Source organism: Balaenoptera borealis (genome assembly GCF_965194805.1).
Source record: "Balaenoptera borealis genome assembly, chromosome: 17".
In the NCBI taxonomy this organism is placed as follows: Eukaryota; Metazoa; Chordata; class Mammalia; order Artiodactyla; family Balaenopteridae; genus Balaenoptera; species Balaenoptera borealis.
The window spans coordinates 11398757-11414544 of NC_138876.1; the positions used below are offsets into that span (position 1 = coordinate 11398757).

Here is a 15788-nt window from a genome sequence, read left to right on the forward strand (position 1 = left end):
TGTTTTCCTCTAAGAGTTTTATAGTGTCCAGTCTTATATTTAGGTCTCTAATCCATTTTGAGTTTATTTTTGTGTATGGTGTTAGGGAGTATTCTAATTTCATTCTTTTACATGTAGCTGTCCAGTTTTCCCAGCACCACTTATTGAAGAGACTGTCTTTTCTCCATTGTATATCTTTGCCTCCTTTGTCATAGATTAGTTGACCATAGGTGCGTGGGTTAATCTCTGGGCTTTCTATCTTGTTCCATTGATCTATGTTTCTGTTTTTGTGCCAGTACCATATTGTCTTGATTACTGTAGCTTTGTAGTAGAGTCTGAAGTCAGGGAGCCTGATTCCTCCAGCTCCATTTTTTTGCCTCAAGACTGCTTTGGCTATTCGGGGTCTTTTGTGTCTCCATACAAATTTTAAGATGATTTGTTCTAGCTCCGTAAAAAATGCCATTGGTAATTTGATAGGGATTGCATTGAATCTGTAGATTGCTTTGGGTAGTATACTCATTTTCACAATGTTGACTCTTCCAATCCAAGAACATGGTGTATCTCTCCATCTGTTGGTATCATCTTTAATTTCTTTCATCAGTGTCTTATAGTTTTCTGCATACAGGTCTTTTGTCTCCCTAGGTAGGTTTATTCCTAGGTATTTTATTCTTTTTGTTGCAATGGTAAATGGGAGTGTTTCCATAATTTCTCTTTAAGATTTTTCATCATTAGTGTATAGGAATGCAAGAGATTTCTGTGCATTAATTTTGTATCCTGCAACGTTACCATATTCATTAATTAGCTCTAGCAGTTTTCAGGTGGCAGTTTTAGGATTCTCTATGTATAGTATCATGTCATCCGCAAACAGTGACAGTTTTACTTCTTCTTTTCCAATTTGTATTCCTTTTATTTCTTTTTCTTCTCTGATTGCCGTGGCTAGGACTTCCAGAACTATGTTGAATAATAGTGGTGAGAGTGGACATCCTTGTCTCGTTCCTGATCTTAGAGGAAATGCTTTCAGTTTTTCACCATTGAGAATGATGTTTGCTGTGGGTTTGTCATATATGGCCTTTATTATGTTGAGGTAGGTTCCCTCTATGCCCACTTTCTGGAGAGTTTTTATCATAAATGGGTGTTGAATTTTGTCAAAAGCTTTTTCTGCATCTATTGAGATGGTCATATGGTTTTTATTCTTCAATTTGTTAATATGGTGTATCACATTGATTGATTTGCGTATACTGAAGAATCCTTGCATCCCTGGGATAAATCCCACTTGATCGTGGTGTATGATCCTTTTAATGTGTTGTTGGATTCTGTTTGCTAGTATTTTGTTGAGGGTTTTTGCATCTATATTCATCAGTGATATTGGTCTGTAATTTTCTTTTTTTGTAGTGTCTTTGTCTGGTTTTGGTATCAGGGTGATGGTGGCCTCCTAGAATGAGTTTGGGAGTGTTCCTTCCTCTGCAATTTTTTGGAAGAGTTTGAGAAGGATAGGTGTTAGCTCTTCTCTAAATGTTTGATAGAATTCACCTGTGAAGCCATCTGGTCCTGGACTTTTGTTTGTTGGAAGATTTTTAATCACAGTTTCAATTTCATTACTTGTGATTGGTCTGTTCATATTTTCTGTTTCTTCGTGGTTCAGTCTTGGAAGGTTATACCTTTCTAAGAATTTGTCCATTTCTTCCAGGTTGTCCATTTTATTGGCATAGAGTTGCTTGTAGTAGTCTCTTAGGATGCTTTATATTTTTGCAGTGTCTGTTGTAACTTGTAACTTAAATAGGTTATTCTAAATAATTGATGGCATAATTAACTTAATTTTTTTTACCAAAGTTATAACTGGTCGAGGAAGGGTGATTTTGCTCTTTAGATGTTTCTTACTAGGAGTTAGTAAGTATGGCCCACTGCCTGTTTTTGTAAATAAAGTTTTATTGAAACATAACCATGCCACTTCCTGTACAGATTTCAAGCCACAGTGGTAGAGCTGAGTAGCTGCACAAAGACCAGAAGGGCTGAGAAACTTAAAATAGTAATTATCTGTCCCTGTATAGAAAAAAGTTTGCTGACTTCTGCTACACACTAAAGTAGGAACATTTCTTAGATGTGTTTGCTATGAGCTCTCACAACAAAGAGCGGGATCCAGGAGCAAAGTCATAGCAGACACAAGTTTGCATGGTGGCTCTGCCAATTCCTAGTGTATGACCCTGAAGATAATACTTACTGTCAGAGCCTCAGTTTTTCATCTGTGACATGAGGATCATTCATTTTTAGAGTGTTGCTAAGGGGATTAGAGATCTGTTTTGTAGCACAAATAACTTGATGGTACAGACATAGTCATGACTCAGTCCTGGATACCACCAGGACTCAGGGGTCAGACACACTGTGTTCAAATCTCCACTCAACCAGTTATTAGCTCTGTGACCTTGGAGGAAGTTACCAATACTTATCTCCCTAAGCCTCAATCTACTCATAATGTAAAATGAAGGTGGTGATGAGATTCTATCAGGGGTTCACCCCATACACAAGAAACAAACACACTATTTAGCATAGTGTCTGGTATCTATGGTCAGGCTCTATCTAAAACAGGTAGCTAATATCCTGCTCCTTCTCTTATCCCATCTCTATCCCATCATGCAAGTATGATAATGACACTCCTTGGCCTAAATTCATGTGTCCCAATTACCTTCTCAGTGATGTCTGGACTCCTTAACCTCACAAGGCTCCTTGAGACTGGTTCCCGCTACCCTCTGCAGCTTTATCTTACCACGTCTCCACCCTGCCTCTACCTTCCTGCCCTGCAGTACAACACTTAGCATAGTTCAGTGGGCCCTTATTACCCTGAGGGGTTCTGTATCCTTGGTTCCAACCAACCATGGATGGAAAATGTTCAGAAAAAAAAATTCTAGAAAGTTCCAAGAAGCAAAACTTGATTTTGCCGTGCACTGGGAACTATTTACATAGCATTTACATTGTATTAGGTATTATAAACAACCTAGAGGTGATTTAACGTATGTAGGAGTATGTGCATAGTTTATATGCAAATGCTACAACACTTTATATAAGGGGCTCAAGCATCTTCAAATTTTCGTTTCCACAGGGGTCCTGGAACCAATCCCCTGTGGATATCGAGGGACCACTATACCTAAATAATAGCCCAGCAATAACTATTTTGATTCTTTAAAGTTAATGAATACTGAGTATGTTTTGAATGCTGAAACCTATGACTGTATTACTTTAAAAAAAATACAAAACAACCTAACACTGATGGTGTGTGCTATGCACTGTTCTAAGAGCTATACAGTACTCACTCATTTAGCGCTTGCAACCACCCTATAGGGTGAGCATACCTATTAGCCTCGCTTTGTAGTTGACGAAACTGAAGCACAAAGAGGTTGAATAATTCAAAGTCACATAGGTGGCAAGTAAAAACCTAGGATTTAAATTCAAGCAACCGGGTGTAGAATCTGTACTGTTGAACACATTGTTAAATTTCCCCTGACAACATAAATAGAACTGAAATTAGAGTTGACAGAATAATTTAAAAGACTGATAATGCAAAGTGTGGCTGAAGATGTAGAAAAACTAAAACCCTCATATATTTCTGGTAGGAGTGTAAATTGGTACAACTACTTTGAAACACTTCTTTATCAGCATCTCTTAAAGTATATGCTTTACCCTATGACTCAGCAATTCCCAAGAGAAACAAACGTGTAGGTCAACCAAAGGACATGAACAAACGCATTTACAGCAGCTTTCTTATAACATCCCCCAAATGGAAACAATCCAAACAGATAGGTGAAAGAATTAATAAATCTATTGTATTTGTACAACATGGTATTACACAACAATATAATTGAATAAACTACTGCTATGCACAATAATAAAGAGTTACTTTCCCAAACATATTAATGAGCAAAATAAGCCAGACACAGAGTGCATTCTCCATGCATTCCACTTATATACATTTTAGGAACAGGCAAAATTAATCCATGTTAACAGAAGCCAAAAAGGCGTTACCTGGATGTGTGTGTCAGGGAGATTAGGAGGGGGCATGAGAGGAAGGGACTCCTTGGGTCCTGGAAATCTTTTGCTTGAGCTAAGTAGTTACATAGGTGTAGACATACATAAAACCATCAATGTGCACTCTTAAAAACTGTGCACATTAGTGTATATACCTTACATCTCAAAATAAGATAAGTTAATGGAGGTCTTAGTAAACTGGAGACCTGTGAAATTTAACCCTCCTAGAAGACTCAAATAGTGGACAGCTTCTCCAGCAGAAGAGCACAATTGGCCTTGAATTCTCAAACACAATATCAAAAAACAGAAGCAGGTTCCTTCTGCCTGAAATAGTTAAATGAGTAGATTTCCCTCATTGCTGCAGCCAGCAACCAATCAGGCAATTGTTTTTGGCCCAAGAGCAATGGGATTGTGCAAAGCATCCAAGGATGGAGTCAGTGTTTCACGATCTGCCCCAAGCCACAAGCTCCTGCACTCAATCAGTAAAAATCATTCACAGATTTCTGGATTTACTTTAAGAAAGTAGCATTTCTATAAACCTCCTAGACAGATACAAGGAATAGCTTGATTCTGGGTCGAGGAACATCCTGCAAATAACAATTCCCATTGTTCAGAGTTATTCTCGCTGACGAGCCAATGATTTCACAGCTTGACAGGATATATGTAGCTATATATTGACTTTGCACCTGGGAGAACCTCAGGATTTATTTCCTCATGAGGAAAATCTGGATCCTATTGCAACCAAGAGCCAAGGACTTTTGAGGTTCACTGGCTTGCATCAGTTGACTAGGCGAGGAGAAGGCTAGAACTTTATCTGGTGACTTAAATGTTATACATCTCTCTTGATGCCACTGACTACCTGAGATCTGAAATCTCAAAATGTGATTTTATCAAAGCCACGCTTTTAAGCTTTCAGATTCAGCATATCTTTATTGAGCATTTACTATGCTCTTCAAAATGGGTATGAAAACCACAGTTTGTAGATGAGAAACTGAATTAGTCTGAGCTCCCATGATACTCTATCCCAGCAGAGCTAGAATTTGAATCAAGATTTTCTGACCTTGGGAAAAACTTAGAGAGTTATTAATTAATTAGAGTTGCTTATTTAAAGCAAAATAATAACATCTAAGATCTGGTTATGTGTCTGCGGTTAAGTAGGTATATGACCTTGGGCTAATTACTTCACTGCTTTAACTTTAGTCTCTTGATCTAAAGAATAAATCAGTTGCACTAGTATGTCTCTCCAAAATGTTGTGGGTTTTTATCCACCATATTTAGCTCTAAAAATGTGTCCCTTCTTATTTCCTGCCATAGCACAAAAAGAACCATATTTAAACCAAAGACCGTTTTATTTGAACTAGGAATCTGTTGGGAAATTGTAATTCAAACCACTCAATCTATTCTTTTCCATAATAAGATTATTTAAAGTACCCACTCTCAGAGAGAGGGACTTGTGATGAAAGGACTGAGATGTATAACCAAGGCCAGATTTTTAAAATTCAGCATAGTTGACGTGAATAACGTGCAAAGTGACCTGAGAATATTTAGGACAGAAAAAGTGTAAATGTCTTAAAGAACTGAGTAAATAAACATTTTAATAGAAAAAATAATGATCTTCTTTTACAATATGGAAGGAAAAAGAGAGCTTTGAACTTATGTTGGCTCACAGTTTCATAAAACAATTTTCAGAAGGATCTCATATAGCTGTGCTTTGCTATAGAATTGTGAAGGTGAGAGCCACTCAACTGAGCAGAATCATCTCCTTCTGTATTTCCTAGTAGAAAAATTCTTTTTCTCTCTTTCTCTCTAAAGTCTTCCATCTGGGTCTCATATACCTGAATGCATACTGTTGGAATGGAAACCCAGGAGTCCAGAGATTTAAAGAAAATATTCAACTCCTTGCTATTTGGTAGAGCCATAAATGATATTTTTTCATCTCAGCCAGTTAAAGATGGAAATGATAGTAAAAATTGGCCTTTTTATGTTTCAGTTCAATTTAGCAAGTATTGATTGAGCAAATATGATTTGTAAATATAACTGCTCCATTTACAGGACAAAAGTTTCTAAGTATAAGAACACACTTCTAGTAGGACTGAAATGATAATAAAACAAAGTAAATGTACCAAAAGCATTAGGCCTACATCTCATAAATAGCATAAAGGAGCAGAAATTAATATAGTCTTCGAAAGTCAGAGAAGACTCCCTGGAAGCAGTGACTCATGAGCGGAGTCTCCCATCGAAGGAGCAGTCATCCAGGTGAAGAAGTGTGGAAGGACAATCCTAACAGATGGCATGGAAGAGAATTACACTTGACACAGAGAATGTAAATATCTGAATTAAGGAACTGAAGTGAAGTACTTGACATAGCTGCCTTGGTGCCCTCCCAAGTGCCATCAATCCTCCTATTTGGGCAACTTGTGAATTTTTCAGCCCAGGCTCTTGAACTCTGACTGGTCTGTGCTCACTGACATTTTTTTCCAAAGATTTTATGGGTCATTAATGTATTCTCATGCATAAAGCATGGGGTGGGGGAGGGGAGGGCGGTCCTTACAAGAAAGTGAACAAAAGTGATATAAATACCAAATGTTAATGGATTCACTTTATGCAGTTATGTTTTTCTATTGAGGAAAGGGAGCCAGACCTTTGTAGCCACACCCACCATTGAATGTGAACTTAACTTTGAGTAAAGCAGCTTCCCAGGGCAATTCCCAGAGAGACTCACCTGTGAGCCAACAGTGAGGAACACATCTGGCAGATGGGGAAATAAATGCCTCAGCCCTGAAAGGGAATCTGGTTGGTGTACTACAGTATCCACTACAGCTGTCATATTACTTAGCCCTATTAATCAATTTAAGGGTAGAAGTATCTAATCTTAATAACGTTTCAACCCTTGCTGAAATTATTCATTGAATCTGTTCTAGGACTGAAGTAATAATGTATCATAAGACACTAAGGTTATTCCTTTGGCATTTATAGCAAAAATCACATATCCATCCCTCTTGCACCTTCAAGGAGAGAGTCTAGTGAGGGACGGAAGAGAACTAATCAGCCCCTGTAACACGCAGGAACATCAGCTAAATGTAAATCAATGGATCACTTTATTTCACACCGAAAGTAGCCTCTGATATAGGGATTCCATCAAGGTAGGAAATACATAATTACATCAGGAGATTTCCAACATCCCTTGACTGTCATCACCTCTCAACTCTCCTACCTTGAACATCTCCCCTCTAGTTACATTGCAAAGTGTTATTCATGCCTTGTCTAATTTAATCCCCACAACAAACTTATGAGTTCAGTATTCTCATCCCCATTTTACAGATTAGAAAATTAATGCTCAGACAGTTTAAGCCTACCATCCCAATATACCAGATAACAGAACTGGAACTTCTACACAGATCTGTCTGGCCCCAAAGCCATACAAAACCTTCCCTTTATAGTGAACTGTTGCTGGAAGCTTCAATTAAAATGTACCTCTAAGGAGAAAAAAAATGAATTCACTGTTGAGGGAAAGAATCTTCTAGAAATCTCTTAGTAATGATAAGAACTAATTATAAACCCAATTCCTCTAAAATCTAAGCACTTTGGAAATGAGTTCCTGGGAAGCTGTCACTGTTCTCCAGAGAGCCATTTAGTAGCAGAAGAAATTCCAGGTGTTTCACTTTACTAAACTACTAGATTGCCAATAAATAAATAATTACCCACCCTCCCCCCCAAGATGAATTCAATCTTCAGACAATTCATTGAAGATAAACAGATGTACAATTCTAAAACTCATTATTGGAATTAAAAATAACACTTCATTTCTTGAATTCTAGTAAAGTCTTTAAACTGGCCAGAAAGCATCAAAAATAGGCATAAATGGGGGTAATGACTTCTCATTCAAGAAATGTCTACTGCTAAGGAAAAATCTGAGATTACAGGGGAGATTATATAGATGCTAACTATCAACAATTATTGGTCAGTGATGCAGAGAATCCAAGATGCATATTGGAGGGCAAGAACAGGAAAAACGTCTTTGACTTACAATTGCAGTATCCTCTACCTCTCTGTGAAACTGAAGCTGATAATGGAGAGCCATTGGGGTTCTGCTTATAAACTGGGGAGGGAATGTTTAGATTACCCAACCATATTTGGCTTCTCTTTATATATGAATATCCAGGTGACATAGACTACAACTCTTGATGCATTTAGTTGGTAGAATATTACCTTCTCAGAGAAGTTGATATTTTGGTGTAATGAAAACTTTACAATCTTTAAAGTCCGATCTTTGGGACATTACTTAACTTCTCTTAGCCTGAGCTTCCCTGTCAGTGAAGGGGGATGAGGAACGGAGATCCTCTATCAATACTTTGCTGTAATACGGGGAGAACTAAGAGAAATTATGCATGGGTCACAGTAAGTGCTGTATTTTGCGTCTTCCTTCCCTTTTACATGATGTAATTGTGCTCAGGATTTGTTAAAATAATAATAGATCACATGTGAATGAACTTATTATATATGAATTAGGTAGGAAAAAGCAGGAAGTGAAATTCAAATAATTTGTTTAATTATTCAGAGTTATGTTTCGAAATAATTTCCTCCTGAATATTGAGAAAAAATAATAGTGAAATCTGTTTCATTTTTACAAGGTTGAGATTTATAGAAGAATCCAATTTCATGGGGAAAGACAAAATGTATATAAAGTGCCTAGTGCAGAGCTAGGGGTGGAGTAGGTGCTCAGTAAATAGTAAGTCTTTTTATGTATATAAATATGCTCAATTTTCTCTAGATTGGTGGCTTCTGGGTATTTGAAATACCCAAGATACTCATTCCTGGCTACTTCTTATTGGACCCAAATCACTCCTCACTCCTAGCTCTTCTATTTTTGGATCTTTTGGTTCCCCATCTTGATTACTACTTCCTGTTTATGCCTCTTTGATCCATGATTTAATTTTGTACTTACTAACTTACATTTAACTCAATCATACCTTCTCAGCATGATTTCTGGCTTCTGCCATCACCTCACAACCGATATATATTCATACAAGACAACTCACACCAGGACATTCTATAGTTTCGTAGGCATCCTGACCTGGTCAGCCCTAACTTAGGGTTAGCTAGCCACTAACAACGCAGAAGATGTATTCGACCTTAGATGATTCTTTGAAGAGAGCAGGATATCTTACTATAATACAAAAGAGAGGAGTGATTATTTACTGAGCACTCTATAGTCAGTGTGGTGTCAATGTGGTAGATTGTATTATTGCTCCCAATTCTTACCCTGTCCCTTTGATGAAAGAATACATTCGAGCTTCCTGCCATATGACTTTGTAGCACTTCCCACCAGAGCTGGTAGAATATATTTGCCCACTCCACTGATATTGAGCTTGGCCAAGGGGCTTTGGCCAGTGCAATGTTAGCAGTTATAACATGGGCAGATGCATTCCTGTGATTAGACGAGGCCTCTTGCACTTCTGCCTTCACAACAGAATGAACATCCTGGGAGCTGCTCGCTCAAAAAGAATGAGGAGGCGACATGAACTACAGCCTGTTTCATGGTCAAGGCTTTAAAAAGTGAACAAAATGGTCTAAGACCACAAGGCTGGTCATCTGTACTTTTGCAGAAAGTCTGTTCCTTATCTAAATGCTTTCTATTTTTAGATAGAAAACAAGTACTCCATTTAGAAACAGTAATTTTTAAAAACAAAAATGATATAATAGATCACTTCTGAACACTTACAATGTGCTTGACATGCATTATGTGACTCCTCACAACCAATCTTTTGCTAATACCATAATTATCTCCATTTTTACAGATGAAGAAACTTAGTCCTAGAAAGATCTAGTAATATGTCCAGGGTCACGAAAGTGATGAACGTATATTTGAACCCAAGTTGACTTAAGTACTAGAACTATTAAAGCACTATGACTATGACTTCATTTCCATTACCTGTGAAAGAGAGAAAGGGATAGGTGGTCTAACAAAAACCGAGTCCAAAGGGAAAATATGTGACCAGCTAGGCTGAGTGTATGATTATCATCAAGCAAGCTGCAAGTAGGAGATCAAAGTGATAAGAGGGGGTATCTCCAAATAATGTATAAATCCCCCAATAAAAGAGCCAGCTGTAAATACCAACAAAATTCAGAAGCTGTGACACCAGTTCATGCCAATATTAATCATGTAAGAGCTCTGGTGCTCTTTCTATCTCTCCTAGCCTCTTTCCAATCCCAAAGGATCAGAATCCTGGATTCACAAAAAGCAGCACACAAAAATAGAACAAACTAACCACGTGGCCTCCCATAGCAGAAAGCTAGACTGCAGCAGGCCTGCGATGTAACGGGAAAGGGGGTAGCTGTAACTTTGATTGATATTTACATTTTTTAGTATTCAGTGGATAAAACAATTAATGATTGAAAAGCCTTTTATTACCAAAATAAATTTTACTCAGGTGCAGGGTAAGCACTATGGTTTTCTGATCATCTACCATGAGTTCTGCATGATAAAATTAATGGGCATACTAGACTATAAGTTTCTTTTTTTTTTTGGCCACGCCTCACAGCTTGAGGAATCTTAGTTCCCCGACCAGGGATTGAACCCGGGTCCCGGCAGTGAAAGCACCGAGTCCTAACCACTGGACAGCCAGGGAATTCCGTAGACATAAGTTTCTTGAAGCAAGGAACTCTATGTTGTATCTGCTACAACCCCTACCTTGTCAGTCTCCCCTCACCCCCACAAGCCAATTTGCATAAAGTGATTCCCCTGCTGGGTCAGACCCATTTAATCCTCAGTGCAGACCTGATGAGAGAAGCCAGTCTATCAAGTAGACCCACCCATATTTAAATAAAAATTATTTATGATTGACTATATTAAGTACTGATTATATATAGCAAACCCAGATGATAGGAAGTGCACACTCTTCTGGAGGAAAATTGTAGGCAGAAATTGTAAGCCAGTGCATTATGTATTATCAAAGATATGCTCAAGCTACCGAGGGAATAGACTGAAAAATGAATCAACTCTTCCAGGAGGCTCAGTGAATGTTTACAAAAGAGAATTTCTGAGCTGAGTTTTCCAGGTATGAATAGTTGTATCAGGTAGACAACAGGAGCTTTCCAAAACAGAGAGAACAACATTTTCAAAGGACATATTTGTTAAAAATAAATATATTATAAGTGAAAATGTGATTTATTCAAGGACCCACAAGCTTAAGGCTGGGTCAGAGCATCTGTAAGAGAAACAAAAAAAAAGACAGAGCTAGAAGGCAGACAGGAACCTCAGTATGGTAGCCCTGTATTGGTTGGGGAAAGACTACTTAATTGTTCATCTTTCTATGTCAAGGAAGGGTGTTTTCCACTCCCTACAAGTGCTGGAGAAAACCCAGCCAGGCACTATTTCCACTCTCATCCATTGTAATCCATTACCAGGGGAGGGGTTATTGCATCAGAATTGGATGGAAAAGATTTGATTTGACCCTGTGCATTTGCCCAAATAGTGCCTAGAATTATGAGTATCTTGACGACTTATTTCCAAGTTTCTTCTAATAATATGTTTTGCCACATATCATTGGATTCTTAAAAAATCAGGTTTAGAAGCAGAGCAAGCCAAGTGATTTTCATCAGTCCAGATTCAGCAGTGGTGAAATTAATGCTATATTTGATCTGTACCTGGATCCTCAGGTCCATTCCTCAAATCAGTTGGAACCAGTAGGAGTGGAGAAATGGTTGGGAATATTTATCCTTTATCCCCTTACCTCTGTAATGCCAAGAGATTTGAACTGAGATTGTGAGCAAGATACAGAGTTAGAACAGTTTTTTAAAGGGGCCTAGTCTGGCGAGATTTGCCAAGACTACACAAATAATGAACTAGGTCATGAGGAAGTATTATTTGAGTGTATACTTTGAATGGTTCAGACTTTTGTAGGTGGAGATGGAGTGACATTTTAGACAGAGAGGACCAATAAGGGAAGGTGGAAATGATAGGTGTTTGCAAATAATGTGATGGAAATTAATGTCACATTGCTGGAGAATGAGTATACATAGGGAGGAATTGGGAAATAAAGCTTTGAAAAGTAGATTTGTCTGGGGAAAGGAAAGCATGGAAACTAAGGGTTCATGTGTTTGGGGTCGGTAATGGGAAATCATTAGAAATAGTAACTTAATAAGATTTGTCAGTATTGAATAGCCCCACCATATCAAATATCATGCTGTGATATGTGTTTGAGTATTTGTGTTTTGTTTGTTTGCTTGTTTGTTTATACCGTTAATGTTAAGAGGAACAAGGCTGATATTCACTGAAGTTTGAACTTCGGCAAGCCAAAATATATTTGTATGTGTACCTCTGTATGTATTTGTGTGTGTGTGTATGCAATCAAAAATAGCAAGATATTTATAAATGTTCATTATTTTAGCAAGAATGTCCATGCTTAAACATTACAAAAACTATTTTCAGTCTCATTTGTTCTTTAAAGGAGGGACAAACTTTACCAGACTTCGGGATTCTCCAAATGTCTTGAGCTAGTTTTTTAAAATGTCTTGGGTTTGGCAGGTCTCAAAGCCAGTTTGCCAAGTCCTTTTCCCCTTAATTTTTAAACCCACATGTATTCCAAGGGAAAGTTAATGCATATGTTTTTTATTCGTTTACACTTAACTCATCAAAAAAGTTTTAAGGACATCTGAAGTCCAACAAACCTTCAGAGTCTTTATTATTAAAACCCAGAAATTGTAATTAAATCCTAGAAACTCAAGATTGGTTTTTATTCAGTAATTAGGACGCCAAATCATGAGAGTTGAGAATTATTCTCAAGTGGCCACCACGTTAATTTCTTGACAACAAGAACTGAACTTACGCAGGCAGAACTCAGACAATGCTGAACAACTGGGTTTCTGATACCTGAATGATTCTCCACGTGTGGGGATTCTTCCTTCATTGTCAATATTGGAGGAAATGGATCTTTGGATTTTTGATTAAAGGAGAGGTGAATTTTGGGGTCTAGCTTTCATTTTTGCATTAAGGAAAAAGTCAAATTTCTTACAATTTTCACAACTATGAAATGAGGACACTGGGCTAGGTTAATGGTTCTCAATGTAGTACTTTTTGACTTAAAGTGTTCTGTGTAGTTGGTAAGGTGCACGAGGATCCATGAGCTATGTTTCAGTATTTCATAGGACATGGGAAAAATAATGAGATCGTTGTTTACTACTTTAAAATATATTGATGTCATCATGAATGTTTTGAATAATGTAAAAGGAAAAATAATACATTAGTCTTTAAGAAATGGAGGTTGGTCATCATAGTTTTTTTTTTTTAATGGAAGAGTTCTGTATTGTGAGGTAAATAAAACTGTTCATTGGTGGTAACAAATGATGCAAATCATTGGGATTTTTTAGGTCCCTTCCAGTTTTAAGGCTCATAAGTGCCATACTCTAATATTCAGAATATACTTTAAATAGAGGGTTTTTATGTAGCAAACATTCCTTGAGGATCTGAATTGAGGATCAATGCAACATGCCTTCCTGATTCTCATTCTGTGGAAAACATATAAAGTCAACTATATTAGAAAGTCCTTTATCCATCCATCACCAATTGCTTTGGCAAATTAACTGATGCTTTCTATCCTCTCTATAAATTATTGACTGATGCCATTGGCATCTCAACATTCATAGCTATAAGCTACTCTTGAAACTGAGCAGGACCCTGTAGGGGATCCTGGGCACAGGGAACCTTTCTGTTCAGCCTCCATGAACTTCCCTGAGTTCCAAAGGGTAGATTCAAACAGTTGCTAATCAGGGAAGGGAAGGGATGCAGAGTCAAGGGAGGAACAGCCAAGAAACAATAGTGCAGGCTTGGGGCAGGGTCCTGGTTCCACCCCAAGGGGCACACAAAAATATCTTTAAGCCCTTTTATAGAATTAAAACTCAACAAATGGAGGATGTCAGTACTCTCCATATCAGAGAAGACCAACTGAGGCCAAACTAAAGGAACCAGGGAAGCTCCCCCTTTGCCTGGCAAAGCAATAAAGCTATTCTTTTCTACTTCACCCAAAACTCTTCACCCAAAACTCTATGTCCAAGATTCTTTTCAGCACCAGTGTACAGAGGCTGAGATTTCGGTCTCTCTCTCTGTTGCACATTTGCACTGTTGCTCCCCCTGCTTGCTATATACATACCAAAAGTCAGTTGTATCTGTTCCCAAACCTGTTTATGCCAGTTTTACTTATGATAATTATGCATTTCAATTAAATATTATATAAATGGATAAAATATGAATATAGAAAGAGAATAATTTATGTTATGGTGCTAAGAAAACTAGGTGGAATGCTTTGGAAAAACTGAAGAAGTACAAATTGCTTTTAAAAAGCAATTGAATTATGTAATTTAATCAAGTATGGGTAAAATAATTTTAAAAGACCAAGAAACCACAATGAAAGATCTAGAAAATGTTTGTATCCAACTTGTTTCAAGAGTCTTCAAGTTTGACCTTCATTTTAAATAAAACAAAATAATAGATTATGCACACTATTTCTAGAAGAAAAGCAACATAACACTCTTAATAGATTTGAGTTGAATGAGAAATACTTGGGTCCAAATAAAATTATTAACCAATAAATACATTTTAGTAAGCTTCCATTAAAATGAAATGTTTAAGATACACATGCATCATGCTTTATGATTTCCTTATTTTTACTAACTTTTTGATTATCCAGCCAACTATGATACTGATATTATAGGACAAGAAGACTTGTGTTATAGTTTTTGCCCCCTGAGACATGAGCCTATATCATTACTAACTTTCACCTTTGCAATAACTATCCTTTCTTACTGTCTTTGGGATGTGTTTCTGGATGTCTCTCTTTCCTTTTACTGCCAGGCAGATAGGTCACTTCTAGGCTCCAGCAGATACTTTTTCCAAATAGTCCACATATTTATTTCCCTAAGACACCCTCCAAGCCATGATTATTTTGTACTTTTCCCATTTTCTCTTTGTCAGCATTTCTGTGTCCTGTAAGCTTATGACTGGGAAGGACTGTTTGCAGTCTTTACCGAATCAAGAATCAGAAACAAAGAGATATAAATGTTTCCATAAACAACCACTGCAAAATCAAAAAAGGATAAAGCATGATGGTAAACACAGAACTAGGAAAACGATGAACCTAGTTTCAAATTTGAGTAATGCAACTGACAAGCTTTGTGACCTTGGATAAGTCGTTTAAATTCATGAGCCTACACTTCCTCATTTGCAGATGAACTTTGAAAGGCTGTGTGATAAACTTTCAAGAACCTCTGCAGAAAACAAATTAACAAATAAACAAACAGATCAACTATAGGAGGAGGTTCTTTAACTGTAAGTCACCACGATTTGTTCTCTAGGAAACAAGTGATTTGTTCAGTAGGAACTAAATAACCCTGACCACCACAGACTAAACTGGAGAATAGGGTTTAAGTCGAGAGTCTAGACTGGCAAATGTCCCTTGTGGAAACCTAGAAGGAAAGCTCTACCGAACAAGTATACTCTTCCCTGGATGGTGACCAACAGCCCAGTCTGATCCTCTGTCTTGGGCATGATTGAGTGTGAGGTTGGAGCAGAGATGAGGAGCAAGTGAACTGTGAGAACAGCAGGACAAAGGAGTTGATTTGGGGCTATTAGATCAATGATGATGATTCCATTGTTTTCCCATTTCCCCCACTGATATTTAGTTCTTCAACCATTAGGAAAATTTTGGTTCATGTCCTTGTTGAGAAGGAAGAAATTTCCTCTACACATTGCAGTTTTTCTGGCTGGTCTAAGAACTAAATTGACCTGAGAAAGATTA

General features: G+C 37.5%; 1 protein-coding gene across 19 annotated transcripts in view; it reads right to left on the bottom strand.

Annotated features, from left to right (window-relative positions):
• Positions 1-15788, bottom strand: part of LOC309614571 (uncharacterized protein) — a gene marked incomplete at its 5' end in the record, with an annotated part of 295377 nt that overhangs the window by 221450 nt on the left and 58139 nt on the right. The gene's annotated exons all lie outside the window — the stretch shown is intronic.